Source organism: Crinia signifera, chromosome 4 (assembly GCF_055691185.1).
Source record: "Crinia signifera chromosome 4, ASM5569118v1, whole genome shotgun sequence".
Taxonomy (NCBI): domain Eukaryota; kingdom Metazoa; phylum Chordata; class Amphibia; order Anura; family Myobatrachidae; genus Crinia; species Crinia signifera.
In genome coordinates this window covers 241076251-241095635 of record NC_139220.1, presented here as the reverse complement: position 1 = coordinate 241095635, position 19385 = coordinate 241076251, and the positions used below count along the sequence as shown (strand labels likewise).

Genomic DNA, 19385 nt, shown 5'->3' with positions numbered 1-19385 from the left:
TCCAGCTCTTTCCTTGTTGCCTCCGGACTCACTTATGTGTAGTCCGGATTACCAACAGAGTAAGGGGAATCCAGGTTTTTTTATATTGTAGAGCATATTGAACCAGGAGACTCCTGCAGGATGCTGGAGCATATGCAATTATGAGCCGGGACCATCATTCAGTGTGGTTGCAGAGGTGGGGGCTGCAGCACAGTTCAATATTCAAAAAGGAGAACCACGCCTAATGCCACTCCAAACATCACTGTCCTGGATTCAATGGCAGTTGATGTGACCCCCCTCTTTGAATTTTGGACTGTGCTGGAGTCCAACCTCTGTAAGTGCCACTGGCAGGGAAGTCCAGGAACAGAGCATTTTGTACCTAATGGAATTGGTCATGTTGGAGGGTATGCAGCTGCCCAGCAACAGCCAGGATGGGGACAGCAGTGTGAGTTGTTGCGAGTAGTGTGGCAGTTCACAACATTAGCAATATGTCCAAAGTACTAATATTTTCCCTCCAACCAAACTGTATGCCCCAGTACTGTTAGCTGGGAGTCATGGTTTCCTTGTTCTAATGGGTATGGATGTGTATTTAGGTGTAAGCCAGGGTCAAACAAGGTGAATGGTACCCTGCAGCCTGCATAGCTGCGGCACATCTGTCATGAGAGTCCAAAGGACGCTCCGGGCACACGCCATGAAGCCGCTAGAGTTTAAGGTTGCACCAGGGGTCAGTGGCATCTTCAGAGATATGCTCCAGTACAGTCCAAACTTCAGATAGGAGAAACACACCAACTGCCACCGCGAACATAGTGAGACATTGCCATCCAGGATTTGCTGGAAGTAGGAGAGGCTCCCCAATTTAAAATTTGGGCTGCCCCTCCTCTGGAGCCGCCACTGCTTTTCTTGGAGTTTTAAAGCCTCACCCCTCAGTATGGCATCATGACATCATGGGTGACATTTAATAGAATGTGATTTTTGGTAATTTTCAAATTCGCCCATTATCGCACTTTTTAAAATCGCATTTTTTTCCGCAAATTCGCATATTTAATGAGGTGCGTATTCCGGGTAAAAAAGTGCGATAATGGGCGAATTTCAGGCATGAAAATGTGAGAATTTGAGGAAATGTGGGAATTTGTGTTAAAAAAGTGGCGTGAGCTCCCCCCCTCCATAGCATAACCAGCCCCGGGCTCTTTGAGCCGGACCTGGTTCCAAAAAATATGGGGGACAAAAAGCGTAGGGATCCCCCATATTTCTGAAACCAGCCCCGCACTCTCAGACCGGTCCTGGTTCCAAAAATACTGGGGACAAAAAATCTGGGGGTTCCCCGTATTTTGAAACCAGCACCGAGCTCCAACAGCCCGTGGTGTCATGCCACAGCCGGGGGACACTTTTTACATAAAGTCCCCGGCCGAACCATGAGCACTGTGGCTGGTCAGCCTTGGACGGAGTACCTGGATGAGTGGGGAACCCCCCCCCATAAAGGGGTGTCCCCCCCCCCAGGCTTCACCCGTCCAGGGCTGAAGCCCAGGGCTGTAACGGGTGTCCCAGGGCATTGGACGCCGGCCTGATAGGGTTAAACCAGACATTCCTAACATTGCTTTTATACATGTGAACTACAAGTGCCAGCAGGCCTCCCCCACATGCTGAGACTTGGAGAACCACAAGTCCCAGCATGTGGGGCATTAAACTTGTAGTCCACCTGTAAAAAGAATGTTAAAATAAAAGACACACGCACAGAAAAGTATAACTTTATTACACACAAACACACACCTCACTTTTACACCAATATACTTACCACACCAGGGTCCGGCGCTGGGCTCCCTTCTCCAGAGCCAGCTCATCCCGCACTGACAGCGCTACAGAGGCTGCTACCGTGATTAGCTTATGCGTCTCCATGGAGGGCTGAGCTATGCGTCTCCATGGAGACGCATCGGCCAACCACTCTAGCAGCCTCTGTAGCACTGGGACAGCACTACAGAGGCTGTTATCTGCGCAGGAGAAAGCGACCATATTGCCAGCGATTTTATGCCCGTGTGTACGCACCTTTAATCAGATCTGATCGCAGTACAAATTTGTTCTCAAAATGGGCAAAATCATGTGCACTGCAGGTGGGGCAGATGTAATATGTATAGAGAGAGTTAGATTTGTGTGAGTTATTTTGTTTCTGTGCAGGGTAAATACTGGCTACATTTTTTTTTCACCGCAATTTAGATTTCCGTTTCAACACACCCCACCCAAATTTAACTCTCTTTGCACATGTTGCATCTGCCCCACATGCAGTGCAGTGGAGAACAAATTAGTACTGCGATCACATCTGAATAAGGGCCCATATCTGTTAAGTACTGCAGAATATATTTACAATGCATGTGAGCAACCAAACCAAAAAATCAGTTGAACATGCTAAAACAAAAAGCATGCCCCTCAGATGCAATATTTTTTAAGTTGCAAGTTGGTGGCATCAGGTGGTATACAGTATTGTCCTGTGTTTTGTTTTTGTTTTTTTGTGCTGGATAAGGAACAGGGAAATGTATTCTTCCAAAGGGTGGAAACCAGATACCGTGTGGCCATACACTGGACAGATGCATCAAGGGTGATTTTGCAGTCAAACCTCCTAAAATGCATTTTCAAAGATTTTTCAATACTGTATTTGAAAAAATAATTGTATTTAGAGTAAAGTATATATGGTTTGTAAGACTATTCTATTCTTTAGTTATTATTCCAACAAAAATCCATACACTGTAAAGAATGAAGATTGCATTCACTTGATTGATTAATAATTGAAAAAGAATCGTGTGACATATATGCTGACGGTGAAGATTTCACGAAGTCAAACCCAAGGTGCAATATTGTATGCTAATATATATTCACAGCATAAAACCTCATTACTCAGATGTATAAAAATCTACTGAAGAAATTCCCGTGGCTTAGTTCAAATGTCAGAATTGCTATAATTGTTTTCTTTTCATAATTCAATCACATACTGTATATACACACACACATATATATATATATATATATATATATATATATATATATATATAGGCTTGAAGAAACAGCGGCGGCACTCGGAGACTTTGTGGAAAACAACTTTATCAAAGCATCAAAGATGTGCAAACAAAGACCGACGTTTCGGGGGGGGAACCCCGTTTCCAAGGTGCAGAAGTGACGGTCACTTCTGCACCTTGAAAACGGGGTTCCCCCCCCCCCCGAAACGTCGGTCTTTGTTTGCACATCTTTGATGCTTTGATAAAGTTGTTTTCCACAAAGTCTCCGAGGGCCTTATTTTGGTTCATTCTTTCTGACAAAATCCTTCTTAGATGGACAAAACCATGTGCACTGAAGGGGGGGCAGATGTAACATGTGCAGAGAGAATTAGATTTGGGTGAGTAATTTTGTTTCTGTGCAGGGAAAATACTGACTGCTTTATTTTTACACTGCAATATAGATCTCACTTTGAAGTAAAACCCCACCCAAATCTAATTCTCTCTGCACAAGTAACATCTGCCCCACCTGCAGTGCACATGGTTTTGCCCATCTAAGAAGGATTTTGTCAGAAAGAATGAACCAAAATAAGGCCCCAATATAATGTAATTTGTTTGTACAGTACTTTAATGTTTTTTTTTTTTTTTTTTAAGAGACTTTTCTAGAGACAGGAATTACTAGGCATAAATCTACATTCTAGACAGGAGTAATTTACATACATACTCAGTAGTGGTGAGGATAATACATGATTCGCATTATCCATTTCTGTCATATAGGTCACTGATATAATGCTTTATGGAAAATATGAATTTGCCAAGTTGTTGCTGTCCTTACAATGTACTATATAGGAATGGGTTATATGAGCTTAGCACCTCATCTCCCATTTCTTTGAATAATGTATCCATACATAATTAGCCAGGGTTCTCCAAACCGCCAACACCACTGATCCACAGACCAACTGACCAGCAATCCTTAAAGGAAATTAAACATGTTTAATGTTTCCAACTCCCTGACCCAGCCATTAAGGGATTGAGCAGAGGCGGCCCTAGCCTAAATGATGCCCTAGGCAAGATTTTGGCTGGTGCCCCCTAGCACCACCACTAGTTCCGCCTCTGACCCTGCTCCCTTTTACCAGCACCATCAACCCTCATCATAGCAGTCATCATTTTGGTGCTCCTACCCGCAATATTTTAAATAGAAACAGTGCACACATTTGGTGCGCAGCCCAAACAGGGAAGGGGCATGGCCACACAATTTTGCCCCCAATTCAAATAATGCCACAAAGTAGTGCAACTTTATTCACATTATATAATTAGATGGTGTCCCTTATTCACGTTACATCACACTGTAGTACCACTTTACCTTATATACATTACTTCTCACATTATACCCTTAGAAAATAATTCTGAGAAAATATTGTATTTTAACCACCTCCATGGCCACACTGCAAACCAGCACAAAGCAGTGTGTGCTGGGCAGAGGAGAAGAGCTGCAGCTGCTGCTGTCACTTAAGGGGAGGGGGCCCGGGGCCACCACTGGGCCCTCCCATCAGACTTTGGCCTGGGTAATTTGTACCCCCTACCCCTTTCTCTCGGCACCCCTGATAATACCACACAGTAATGCCCCTTACACATGACACACATTATTAATGTCCTTATAACCATAATGCCCCTTACACATTATGCCAACCTTTATTAATGCCCTTCATACACATAATGACACACATAATGCCCCTTACACATATGTTGCACATTATTAATGCCCTTATACATATGACACACATAATGCCTGTTACACATATGTCACACATTATTAATGCATTTATACATGACACACATAATGCCCCTTACACATATGCCGAACACTATTGCACAACCAACCCACCCGCAGTCAGCACTTCTTTGCATTGTTATGATGAGCACACACAAGGAGCTTCCGATGATTAAAATGATATGTGGCATGCCTATATTCTGTGTGCGACTGTGGCTGTACCTGCATACGGAATGCTATGTTACAGTGATTTCCATGAATACACTATTTCATATGCAGATACAGCCTCACTCACACACAGAATATAGGCATGCTGCATATCATTTTAATCAGCAGAATCTGCTGGTGCCCCTAGGCATTCCAAATGCCCTAGGCAATTGCCTAGTTTGCCTATGCCTAAGGCCGGCCCTGGGATTGAGACATTGCAACAAGCAGCACATAAGGGCTGATTATTCATCTTTTTACAACTGCACGTGTGTGATTTCATGCAACTGTAGCTACAACGCCCTTTCCTGTTGTACATATGTGCATGAGGTTGAGCAAGTAATGAGATGCCTACCATCTTCAGACGCCCCATCAGTTACTTGATCAAAACTTGCACCATCCCTATGGCAGGTAGGGTTTCTCAGTCCAAGTATGCTATCAGGAGTAGGGTTGGCTTGAGGGTCAATCAGGAGTACAGTAGTCTTGATGGTCACCTCCAGCCTCCTGTACCCATTTCTGGCATGCCCGAGCTTGCCTAAACACACCCAAAGCCCAATTCCTGGTCTGCCCAGTGACTAAAATGCACCAGGCAAAACTACATTCCATTACATGTATTGGTAGGCCACTGTCGCAAATCCTAACTGCCCACACAATGGGCGGGATGTATTATAATACATTGCCGCCCCTCGCAGCGATGCTATTGCATATGTACTGACATATGCGATTAGCATCGCAATGCGGTGATGGAGGCACCCGTGATACCTGGGATGTGGTGTGTGGGGGGGGTCTCTGTCACCCCCCGGGTGCCTCCTCCTCCTCCCACAGCTGGAAGCCTGTTGCAGGCTGTCCCCGGCACCTCCTCCTCCCCCCCTGCACCCAGAAGGCCTTCTAGCTGCGTTGCTAGCGGGAGGAGGAGTTTAACTTCTGGGTCCTGGAGGAATGTAAGCCGGGGAGAGGGTGGTCGGTATCTGCGGCGGGGGTCAGCTGAGGCGGCGGGTAATGGCAGGCAGCGATAGAAGCCCATAGGCTTCTATAGGGTATCGCCACCCAAAGGTGGCGTTACCCTTTCCAGCGAAGACGGGGTGGCCGGGTGTTAGTACATTTGAAAATGCTGTTATCGCTTAGTACATCCTGCCCAATAGATGATGAGGGTGGTGCGAGTTCGTCTGTGCGTCTTGTCCTCCTCAGGTACCAGCGGCTCCTTTTTGTGCTATAAACCATTACTCTTTGATGTAGTACATATACCACATAGTGACAGATTACCAGACACACTAGCTAGATGCTTATCACAGATTTCATGGGCTAGTGCTAAATGGTATATACCTATTCATTGATGACACAGAATATTTACTCTGTACCTGTTTCTTTTGCCTCACATTGCAGTACACATGGTGTTGCCCATTTTGAGAACAAATATGTCCTACAATCAAGTCTGAATTAGGCCCAAAGTGCGCAAAGCCATACAAAGCCATACTTTTAAATATTACATCCAGAGTCAAGCATCAGGGTTGTGGGCATTCTCAAACCCATGATAAACATACCTCCCAACTTTTGGTTAGGTGGGGCTCAGGGATTCTGGTGAACAGGCCCGCATTCCAGAAAATGGGCCATGACCTTAGGGGAAAGGGGGTGTGGCTTCTCAGAGATGGTTACAATCTTGGGCCACGCCCCTGTTTTGTCGCCGGGGGGCAAGGCCAGCACTCAGTGAGCTGCTGTCCACGCCCCCTATTTCTCTGCTAAGCAGAGCAGCGACAGACAGGAGAACTCTCAACTGTCCCCACCACGGGACACCGCTGGCCCCGGATGGGACGCAGGACAGTCTTCAAGAAATAGGACTGTTTCATGAAAATCAAGACAGTTAGGAGGTATGGATAAAGGAACTCATGCACAGTTGGATGTAAATGTACTGTGTGGGGGGTTTTGGGAAATAATTACCCGGGCCCAGGTTTGATAGTCCTACTCCATTAACTGGAAGCAGAAAATGCAACAGTTCTTCTACCTAACTCAGCGCACACTGCTATGTGCTGGGCTGCAGTATGGCCAGGGAGGCGCTTAAAGTACTTTTTTTTGTATATTGCATTTCAAGGGTGCATGGCCACGCTGCCCTGATTAGGACACCCCCCCAGAGAAATACATGGGCCGCCCAAGCATTCCACTGCCCTGCGCGTACCAAGTTGCCATCATGTGTATGCTGACAAAGTCACATTTAGGAGATTCTGGAAGAGCTGTGAAGTGTGTTAGAGAATAGATTGGTGGTTTTGTTGTTCAGCTATACAGCCTGTATGTCCTGCCATCTGAAATCTGTCCTGCTGTGCACATCCAACACAGAGCTGTATTACCACTTTAGCCATCAGTGTTGCTCCATTGTCCACTGAAAGTACTGGCACAGCCACTCATTGATACACCAGCAGCTATTTATATCTGTTTATATGTATATCATATGGGACACTCAGTGGCGTAACTATAGCCACACAGGTGGTGGGGAGGCACTGAGAAGGTGTGGGCACCGGTGGGCTGTGGGGCTAAAGTTAGCAGCTGCCGTCTACCCCTGCTGCCGGCGATTCTGTCTTGCGGGTCCCGCCTCTCCCAGCTCCTGCTGCTTATAAAAAAAAGTGACATTCGGAAAATGGCTGCCCCCATACGACAGTTTTTGAGGATGCTAGAGGAGGAGGTGGCCTCCTCTAGCAACCTAAATACGGTCTGCAGTATGGGGGCAGCCATTTTCCGAATGCCACTTTTTTTTATAAGCAGCAGGAGCCGGGAGAGCCGGGACCCGCTAGACAGATGCGGCAGGAAATACACCACCGGGGACACTATATGCAGTGAGCATATTGTTCGTATTGTAGTGTGAAGAGATTAAAGGAGAATCCCCTACATGAGGTACTTGGAGAAATAGGATTCATTTCCAGCAGCAACTTCAATATATAAAGGTATTCCATTTATACTCTCTATTCACCTGAGGAGTTGATATTATAAGCTGGATATTCGGGGTAATGATTTCTTAATTGACACAATGACAAGGTGCATTATCAAAGTGTTTTCATATAACAGGTTGAATGTGTCCATGGGCTTTAAAACAATTAGCTTTGAAAATATATTTAATATAGCCAAAATTGTTTTTATATATATTTAATTCTAATGTATTCAGCAATCAGTTGTCTTTTAGAAATATAACATACTTATTTGTAAAATTACACATGTGCGTTTAATAACATGGACTAGCACATAAAGAACCGTGTGTTTTCAATCCTAGTTGGAATTTTTTTTTGTGTATGTGTGTATTTTTTTATGTCGATATATTATTTTATTAGTGCAGCTTTCAGAAATCAGTCGAGACGCATTTAGCACTTATAACTTACATGAAAAAGACCAAGACATTGGGTGCATATAGATGCAACCAAAGTACGGACATGATCAGGCAAAACGTGCCCATGCTGAATACCAAATAGGCACATATGCATCTAGTGGTGGCAACTTACCGGTCTGAGGGGTAGATGTATATTGATAAGGGAAGAGAACTCATAAAGGAGTTTATTCTGATTGATACGTAGTGGTGCTGAGGACAGGGCAAGCAGCTGACATCCGGTGAAGTCAGCTGCCTGCCTGATGGCACCCGTGTCACTGGGTCATCCCCCGGCCCGCCACCCCACACCCCCCGCCAGCACTGGTGGGTGCGAGCGCCCAGCAAACACTCTGTTCGCCGTGGCTGCTTGCACATGGCGCATGCACATGTGCAGAAATGCGCATGCGCAGTAAGAAAACATTGCACACTGTTGCGAAGTCGCACAGGTGCGCATGGACCAGAAAGTGCCTGATACTTTATCATTGGCCAATCAGCTCCTAACTGTCCCTTTTAAAACCCAGCCTATAACTTAATAGTCAGGAGCTGATTGGAGGGTGATAAAGTACCAGCAACTTTATCACTTCTCCTCCCTTATCACTGCTTCATACATCTACCCCTGAAAGTTGGGATGTCTGATCTCACATCTCTGCCACACTGGTGATTGACACCCGGTCACTGGGAGATGGGGCTTAAGTCAGATGGCAGTGGGGGGTGGGGCTTAAGCCCTGTGCTGGTAGAGTACAGCCATGTTTGCACAGTCTGCATTGCCTTCAGTCTGTAGAAGCCATAAAGAGCTGACAGTATAGCAGCGGAGTGACTTCCCAATCCATGGGTGCCACTTTTTTATGCTATCGCTGTTTGAATCAGAGGGAGCGCTTCTTATGGGAAGTTATGCTCACTGCTAGGCCGTCCCAGCAAGTGGCAACATTACTAAAGGCCCGAATCAGACCTGCTCACTAGCGAGCAGTAAATGCCGCCATGCCGAATGCATGGTCTCCCGCCGCTCAAATCCCTGCGCTACACTGCGAGAAGATGTGAACGCTTACACATCCGCTCACATCTAATTATTTTTCCTCTGTTCGCTGTGAAAAGTAATCCTGGACTTACTTTTCATCTGAACGCTTTCCGACGAATTGGGGGCGGGCGCCGACATCATGTCACGTTATCAGCCGGCCCCGAGCAGGCAGGTCCATGCCTGCGTTCACAGGGATCTGACCAGCATCTCCATGGGGGCATCCATCTTTTTTGTGGCCCATGAAACACTAGGTGGACCCCAGTGAATGCTTGCTGCCTATCACTCAGGCTTCGAGCGCCCCGGTAAAGAGAAATGCGGCTGCTAAGTGATGTATTTGCAGTATAAAGCATGTTTAAGTCAACTTTTAAAGGGTATTGGTGTGTATATTATTGAGTAAAAAAATACATATTGTGTTTATATCATGTTTGATTTTCACATGCATGTTTTTTAAATGCTGCCTGTGTATCCCTCCCAGCACCCACTGTGGCACATGCGTCACTCAACGTATGCGCAGATATGACATTGGGTCTGAAATCGGAAGACCTAACAGCTCTTACCGCGGACGGGGTGTTTTATCATTGCGAAATACATCAATCCCACCCAGTATCGCATCCAAACTAATCGCATATGTGCCTGCTCAGTGACATTTTGTCAAATAGTTGCACCAGTCTTGAGTGTACTGCACCCATCCCAAATGTTACTTCAGAAGGAGGAAAGCTTTTTCAGGCCCATTGCTGGCTACAACTTCCATGATTACTACCATACTTGCCTTCTTTGGAATACTAATTTCAGTGAGATTATAGTTGGTAGTAGAATTTTGAACAGCGCCCACTGAGGGGGTGTTTCATGCTCCACCCAAAGGGAGTGTCTAGTTCCATATATGGAGAGATTGTAAAAAGAAATTGTGAAAGTGGCACCTAGAATCGGGGGTGTGCACTGCTACAAAGGAATCTTTTAAAATGACTTATATACAAATGTAGATGAGCCCCAAAGCAGTAAGTAAGAGCTACAGTACTATACTATAAAGTGCTGGGAAATGGTGCTGATGATTCAATGTAAATGTATGTATCTCTCATTCCTTTTTTCCCCAAAAAAATGCAACAGTGTAATGTGGGCTAGGTGAAATGAGGGAGATTGCTAGACTAATGAGGGAGAGAAGGAGATTGCTGCCATTTCAGGGGCAACTATGATTACTACACACATTTGTGTGTGAAAATGTTGCATGAAATACCTTGTGCTGCATTATGAACATTCCCTATGGCACAACGGGGCATGTGTCAATTAAATAAATCCCCTCAGCAATGATTTTTACTCCCTACACATCTATAATAGTGTAACTCGTACCCCTGATTTTCCTGTCTCATGTATGCTGCTAATATTATACACAGCTATAGCAAGCAAAGGGTGTTATATGCTTCAGCATCCCAAAGGAGCATCAGGAAAAACCATGCTGCTAGTGCTACATAGATTCACGGAGAGACAATCCCTGGTCCCCTCCCCCTGCCTCCACATCCCTCCTTCACCATTAGACTGGTAGTTTAAAACAAGCCTTCCTTAGTGTAATGTGCTTCACCAGCAGCCAAGCCCATTTTCTCTCGGCTCAGTCTCACCATCACGTTGCCTCTCACCTGCTGCTGGAGAGGGCTCATCATCTTTAGAGCACACACTGCCCGGGCACCACCCATTACTCCTCTTCCTCAACTTACCAGGAATTACCGAATGAACTATTGCACGAAGCAGCATGTGACCGGTAAGAAGAACATGTATCCTTGTTCCTTGAGATGCATTTATTTCATGTCTGGCTATTCCTGTACACATGTCTAGCTCCCATTGTAGAGAATCTGTCACATTTACTAGTACAGGGTTTGCTCGTTTGCAGATAAGGGTTCCCTGTCAGCTGCACAGGTTGCAGTAAGTCTGTGAACACATGACGCTCACAGTATATACCACCAAGGGATCAGCTTCCACCTAAACATATGATTGGTAAGTATTTCATGCCTGTTATATGATTAATACACTTGGATAAACTGTGTAATAATCTATTGGTGATATTATGAATTTATGATGAAAAAAAAAATCTATTAAAGGTGTATCACAATTGTGATTTAAACATTCAACTATGCAGTCACCCAGAAGTATTTCAAACATATAACAATACTGTCACAAAAAGGGTTAAATCATTTTTATAAAAAAAAAAAAGCCTTATAAATCAGCTGTATGTTGTACGCCTCTGGTATACATAGTATATACAGTATAGAAGGTATTTGGGACTCCCCAGGTTCCATTATGAATAAAAGCAGAAATCCTGTGTACAGTAGTATAAGCCAGGGATTGGCATTATATGGTAGCCCAGGTGATGCTGAGGTACACCTCCTACAATGTGCAATCAGCGGAATCCCACAGATCAGTAGTTCAGAAACCCATCATATCTGTTGTGTCTGATGTCTCTTATATAGCATATCACTTAGCATTGCATATAGATCAATAGATAGATTCTGACTCATTGTACATTTTATTAGGTTATATGATTAAAATAATTCTATTATGTCATTGTAAAAAGAGCTCTATTCATTTCATCTCCCTAACATTGTATTGGAAGTTGCAGAATAAAACGCCTTATTAGCCGATTTGGTGGCTGTGCAATCAGATCACGTAAGCAGGATTTCCTAGCGGAGAACGGGAGAATCTCCTGTAATATTAAAACACAAATTGCTGAATGAATTAAAGACCGCTTACATCTGGACCGAATGTTACTGCAACACATGAAATAAAGATGAAATATATAATGGCCATGTTACAAAAATAATACTGTTGAATGCAATATATTTTCCACTGGAATTATATAGCCAATTTATATTAAGCCACTGTTAAGGAAGGTAATTCCAGGGTTTCCTGCAGCCGGTCTTGTGCCATTCTCTATGTCAGGTGCGGTAACCATGGAGAAAGCTTGAACAAAAACCAGAAGAGGGGAGGGTGGGATACTAGATTCCACAGAAGTCCTCTTAAAACATGCGCTTCTATTTCTACAAGCATCATGCTGACATGACTACTCTCAGCTCACCCTAACCCTGACCCTGTAACTGATCCTTACTGTGAGCTAAAGGGAAGTTACTATTCTCTGCATTTTTTACAACATATTACAGTGTGTCTGAAGAACATACAATGCTATTTTATTTTTAAAGAGTGCACATTGTTTTCCTTAATATTTTATTTAAACACATAACTTTGACCTAAATTACCACGGAAAGGTGTGGTTCCGGTGATACTATTAACTGGATGACCTATTACTGTAACAATCTACGGTCATCTTCAAATGTCACTATATTGGGTGAAATTTAATAGGATGAGAGATTCAGAAAGTGAGAAATTCGGTATGAAATCTCCAGGTGTTTTTAAAGCGGCAATCATTTACACTTCAAAATCTGGTTTTGCAGTGTAAATGATTGCCGCTTTAAAAAAATAATATTGAGATTTCTTACCAAATCTCTCACTTTCTGAATCTCTCATCCTATTAAATTTCACCCGTTGTGTCCTAAAGTCAAAAAGGCATCCATCCCTCTCAGCCTTGGAACTGGTACACACCCTGTTGATAACACAACATTTTAGTGATCTCAAAGTTGTTAAACAAAAACATGTAGATGTTTTAAAGTATGGGAAATGTGTTAGTACCAAAAGTAGAACAGCTCATTTTAGAGGCAGGAGAAAGGCTGACATTAATGTTTATAATCTTTACAAAGTAATTTAAGTAAAACCAACATGGTCTCCAAAATTCAAAGCACATTTATATTATCCACTAGCAACCCGGCCCTGGTTCAGACAGGTTCATGGCTGTTCCTCCCCGCTTTATATACTGTTCCGGGAGCTGAACTGTGTAACAATGATAAACTTAATTCACTGAAATCTTTATTGCTTGGCTCGGAAAACTGCACTAAATAATAGTGAAAACTGCACAAAAATGAGTCCATCAAATTTTGCAATTAGCATAGACGCACTAAGGGGACTTTTTTTTTTACAATAGGTAAGGATTATTAATATAGTGCCAGTGTAGTTTACTTTGCTATACAGCTCTGATTTCATGGCTTATATCCCCCCACCGCCCCCCACCGCAGTGGTTACCAGGTTTTAAGGATAACCTTACTTAAGCAATAGTGCAGTGCAGACAATGTCAGCATTACTGCCTCACAGCTCTGAAGTGATGGATTCTATTCCCAACATACCCTCTGAGCTTTAATTTAGATTAGAACAATTGTTCCCAAACTTGGTCATCTATTCACCGTAACTGTGTGGAGTTCTGTGTGAATATTCTCCCATTGCTTGAATGGTTTTCATCCATGCACTCTGGTTTCTTCCCACAATCCAAAAATATACTGGTAGGTTAATTGTCTAGCATGCATCTGTTGTGGATGTTTGTGCGTGTACATGTGGTAGGGAATATAGACTGTAAGCTCAACTGGGTATGGTCTGTGGTGAATATTTCATCTTTAACAGTAACACCTGAACTTTGAGCTCTGAAACCCTGGGTTTAGCAGAACAGACAAAAAGTTGGAGCTGCACAGACTTCTAGGGAAATTTACTAAGATCGAAGGCTGGGATTCGCACATCAGCAAATTTATTAAATGTAGTTCCACAGCTAAACCAATAGTATAATAAATACACACACATTGTGAAAGTACAAGTTTATTTACATACATGCACGCTAACATACATACATACATATACCTATTTTTCCAGGTAGTTTGGTCCTCTTCTTCAGGAGAATCCAATAGAAAGCTGAAGAAAAAAATATATACACACCTACATCCAGTGTAGATCACATCCTCTTTGGTCCAAGTACCATCCAGCAGTTAATAAAACAAAACCACTGAGCCTATCCCACGAACTGAGTAGCAGCATGTGTGTTTATACATGCTGCTCCTCCTTCATGTTACTGAAGGGGAATCCCACTTAAGTCAGTCAATGGGATTCCCCTCAGCTAATCAGCTGTGAGCTCCAGGGGAGCTCTGCGACTGATTGGTATTATAAAAATAACATTGACTTCTATGGCATATCCCATTATAGGACTCAATGTTATGAAGCTAAAATTTAGTTCTATGATGGGAACTGTTAAATTAGCTTGAACAGAAAGCCAGTTGAAGGTATCGCCAAGTTTAATAGGGACCACCCATGGGGATACCTTCAATTGACTTTGCGGTCAGGCTGATTTGCAGAAGTTGAATGAGCAGTGTGTAAATCACCGCGTCCCTTATACACTGTGTTTGTTATCCTCCATAGGAGGATAGGGAACACGGTGAGAATATTTTCCACTGTAAAGTAGACAAAATGTTTATTTATATCTCTATATATTTTGCCTTACTCTGAACACCACAGGCACGATAACTATACACATGACAGTGCATTTACCCTAATGTACAACCAGGGCTGCCATCACAAAATCACAAAGAAAGATATATATATATATAAATATTCCACGAGGTTTACACCATTAACATTAGTCTCCGAGTGCCGCTTATTCCTGTACTATATCCCGGGGGGACATCCATCCTTCTGCAAGAAGGCACCGGAGCCGGTTACTTGTTGGCTTATTACCCAAGTCCTGAGTGCCGGCCTCACCACCCTGTATGTATATATATATATATATATATATATATATATATATATATATATATATATATATATATATATACACTGCTCAAAAAAATAAAGGGAACACTAACATAACACATCCTAGATCTGAATGAATGAAATATTCTTGTTAAATACTTTGTTCTTTACATAGTTGAATGTGCTGACAACAAAATCACACAAAAATTATCAATGGAAATCAAATTTATTAACCCATGGAGATCTGGATTTGAAATCACACTCAAAATTAAAGTGGAAAAACACACTACAGGCTGATCCAACTTTGATGTAATGTCCTTAAAACAAGTCCAAATGAGGCTCAGTAGTGTGTGTGGCCTCCACGTGCCTGTATGACCTCCCTACAACGCCTGGGCATGCTCCTGATGAGGTGGCGGATGGTCTCCTGGGTGATCTCCTCCCAGACCTGGACTAAAGCATCCGCCAACTCCTGGACAGTCTGTGGTGCAACGTGGCATTGGTGGATGGAGCGAGTCATGATGTCCCAGATGTGCTCAGTCTGGGGAACCGGCGGGCCAGTCCATAGCATCAATTTCTTAGTTTTGCAGGAACTGCTGACACACTCCAGCCACATGAGGTCTAGCATTGTCTTGAATTAGGAGGAACCCAGGGCCAACCACACCAGCATATGGTCTCACAAGGAGTCTGAGGATCTCATCTCGGTACCAAATGGCAGTCAGGCTACCTCTGGCGACGACATGGAGGGCTGCGCGGCCCCCCCAAAGAAATGCCACCCCACACCATTACTGACCCACTTCTAAACTCGTCATGCTGGAGGATGTTGCAGGCAGCAGAACGTACTCCTTGACATCTCCAGACTCTATCACGTCTGTCGCATGCTCAGTGTAAACCTGCTTTCATCTGTGAAGAGCACAGGGCGCCAGTGGCAAATTTGCCAATCTTGGTGTTCTCTGGAAAATGCCAATTGTCCTGCACGGTGTTGGGCTGTAAGCGCAACCCCCACCTGTGGACGTCGGGCCCTCATACCACCCTCCTGTAGTCTGTTTCTGACCGTTTGAGTAGACACATGCACATTTGTGACCTGCTGGAGTTCATTTTGCAGGGCTCTGGCAGTGCTCCTCCTGTTCCTCCTTGCACAAAGGCAGAGGTAGCGGTCCTGCTCCTGGGTTGTTGCCCTCCTATGACCTCCTCATTTCTCCCGATGTACTGGCCTGTCCCCAGGGTAGCGCCTCCATGCTCTGGACACTACACTGACAGACACAGCAAATCTTCTTGCCACAGCTCGCATTGATGTGCCATCCTGGATGAGCTGCACTATCTGAGCCACTTGTGTGGGTTGTAAACTCCATCTCATGCTACCACTAGAGTGAAAGCACCGCCAGCTTTCAAAAGTGTCCAAAACATCAGCCAGAAAGCATAGGAGCTGAGAAGTGGTCTGTGGTCACCAACTGCAGACTCCTTTATTGGGGGGTGTGTTGCTAGTTGCCTATAATTTCCATCTGTTGTCTATTCCATTTGCACAACAGCATGTGAAACTGATTGTCAATCAGTATTGCTTTCTAAGTGGACAGTTTGATTTTACAGAAGTGTGATTGACTTGGAGTTACATTGTGTTGTTTAAGTGTTCCCTTTATTTTTTTGAGCAGTGTGTGTGTATGTGTGTATATATATATATTTTAGAAATACAGTACAGCAGGTTGTCAGCACTCGCAGGTCTTTCATACACAGTAGGTACAATAAACAGACACGGCGGTCTTTAGTTTAAGCAAAGTTTCGTGCTTTATTGCATGTCCTCAGGCTCCTCCTGAGGACATGCAATAAAGCACGAAACGTTGCTTAAACTAAAGACCGCCATGTCTGTTTATTGTACCTACTGTGTATGAAAGACCTGCAAGTGCTGACAACCTGCCGTATTGCTCTACATTGGAGATTTCTCCCTATTCAGCACCCGGGCAAGCTGCTGAACACGAGCCTGGTTGAGTGCCATTACCAATATATGTATGTATGTATGTATGTATGTGTGTATGTATGTATGTATATGTATATATATATATATATATATATATATATATATATATATATATATATATATATATATAAACCAGTCCCAAGAAAAAAAGAGTGGAAAGAGGGGGAGGGGGAGAAAGGATATAGGGAGAAGGAGAAACAGAGACAGAATTGAGCCCAGGTTTGAGATGGCAACTGAAAAATACACTTGCCAACATCTGATCCAGTGTGTACCTTCTTTTTGAAGAAGTCTGCTGTGGATTCGGAGCTGCGGCTGGTCTCTCTCTCTCTCTCTCTAGTTCCTCCTTCTCTTCCAGTCCTCTACCTCAGCGCAGTACCCTGGAAGCCCCGCGGAGGGAGAGAGATAAAACATATGCGCGGGTGGGCGCGATGACGTGGGTGCAGCATGACGCCATCGCCGCATGCACTCGCTTTTATGGCCAATCATCATTGGTTTGACGCAGCTGGGAAGACGAGCAGCAGCAATCATGTGTAAGTGACACACTGCTGCAGCTGTACACTGTCATTGACAGCATGACCCAGCAGGGGAGGCACTGGGCCCAGGGGCATGTGCAGTAGGTTGTGCGTCTATGCAGCTTGGTACCAACCGCAATGCTGCCATCCGGGCCCTATTTCTATCTGGGCCCAGGACTGAAGTACCCCTAGATACCCACCTAATGATGGCCCTATGTACAACTGCATGTTAGCTGAAAATAGCAGACGCTCAAAATACAACTATTTAATATGGATTATATAATTATATGGATCTGCCTTTCCCTGAGTGTATTGCTTCTTATGTATCTAAATACAAGTCATGTAAGGCCTCATTGCTGTAATTATTGACTTCACTCTTCTGATTCTATCACCGGGCAAACAGTGATTCAGTCCCATCTGTGGTCTAATAAATGGATGACCACAGACAGCAGAAGTCTCACAGGACTAACCTGATATATTTTTCTTTATACTATCACCTCTGTACTCTCTCATTCTACATACCAGTCTCAACTTTCTCTGTAATGCAATAAGTATCAGAGAGACTGGTTTCAATTTGATGAGCAAATGTCAGGCTCCATCTACCTGTAAATATCACTGGGAAGATGGTGTCAGTCTTGACCCATTGCTAACATCTCTGAGGGCGGGATGTATTAATCGCCACCCAGCCGCCGCGATGTACTTACATATGCGGCTAGCATCGGGGTGCGGTGATAGAGACCCCCGCGATACCTGTAATATGGTGTGCGGGGGTCTCTTTCACATCCCGGCGGCTGTCAGTGTCCCCGGAGTCTCCTCCTCCCCCCTGCAGCCGGATGTCCTCCCGGCTGTGACACCTGCTGGGAGAGGAGGAGATCGATGGAGGGGGGGTCGTGTGGACGGCGGGCAGCGATAGAAACCATATCTATTTTGACAAATTACCTTTCCATGAAATTCCACTCAAAAGGTTAAATATAGGTATACCTGGGTGGGGGGAGGCAGTGGACCCAAATCCCTCCAACAGCCTGTGCCCAGGTATTTAGCCCCCCCTCTCATCAAGACTTCCTATTGGCAGAGGCTTTGATTACCCCCAAAAAAACTTAGAGTAGGAATGTCTTATCTCACCCATGAGGTCTGTCTTTCCATACCCTAAATTTCCGTTTTTACAATTATCATATTTACTTTTTCATTTAAACAGCTGTTCTAGGGTTAATGCAGAAAACATCCTGGGAATGCAGTGTTAACAAAGTGGTACAGTACATATACAGAGATTTTGCATGGCAGCAGTGGCAATCTAGTGCAGGTATGCTGAGAGTGGTAGTGTGCCTGGTGCAGAATGCACCTAAGGTGTGGTGGAACAGTGGTATTCTCATAGGCAAATGCAGTGCCTAGAATTATTACAACAATAGCACTGGTATATAATATGATGAAAAGAGCTGCCACCACACCATGCAGTGTAAGGGACAGAGCAGAGCTGCTGCACATGCCTAGTGTACCAGCTTCTTCTACCACATTTACTGTATGTGTGTGGATCTGAACCCTCAAACATCGCAATGAACCAGAGAGTAGCTACCAGGAGGAAGAGACAGGGGCCTTACTATTAAGTGGGAGATTATGAGCTTAGAAAGTGCAGTAATGGTTCTCTTATGTTTGTGTGTTTCTTTTTTATGATATTTATTTCTTATGATATGTTTAAATATTTCCTGAGCACTTTAAATGTTTGAAACAGCCTATACTATAGACCATCTGTACTGTTGAATATTAATACTGTGTTCCATACAGCATCCAAAGTATAAAAATACCAATTTCCAGGGCTGTGACTCCATTGTGGGAGATTTGGGATTACATTTAGAAACCCCCCCTCTGCGTTTCCCACTGATTCTGTAGCCCTTTTGGCTGTTACTTTTCAAGAGTAGTTCTGCATGATCTAGCACAGTGCACAATAATATCTAGTCAGATTTCATTGACAAGAAAAATGTTACTTATTTGAGTAAATTCTGTCCATTTTGCTGTTGC

General features: G+C 44.0%; 1 protein-coding gene across 6 annotated transcripts in view; it reads left to right on the top strand.

Annotated features, from left to right (window-relative positions):
* The first annotated feature begins 10792 nt into the window (after positions 1-10792).
* Positions 10793-19385, top strand: part of SEMA4B (semaphorin 4B) — a 254134-nt gene continuing 245541 nt past the window's right edge. For 5 of the 6 annotated variants that reach the window (XM_083184137.1, XM_083184138.1, XM_083184136.1 and 2 more), the window contains exon 1: positions 10793-11040. The gene's annotated coding sequence lies outside the window, so the exon portion shown is untranslated. Of the gene's footprint in view, positions 11041-11169; positions 11274-19385 lie in introns of all 6 variants that reach the window. The other variant, XM_083184134.1, reaches the window with a different exon arrangement.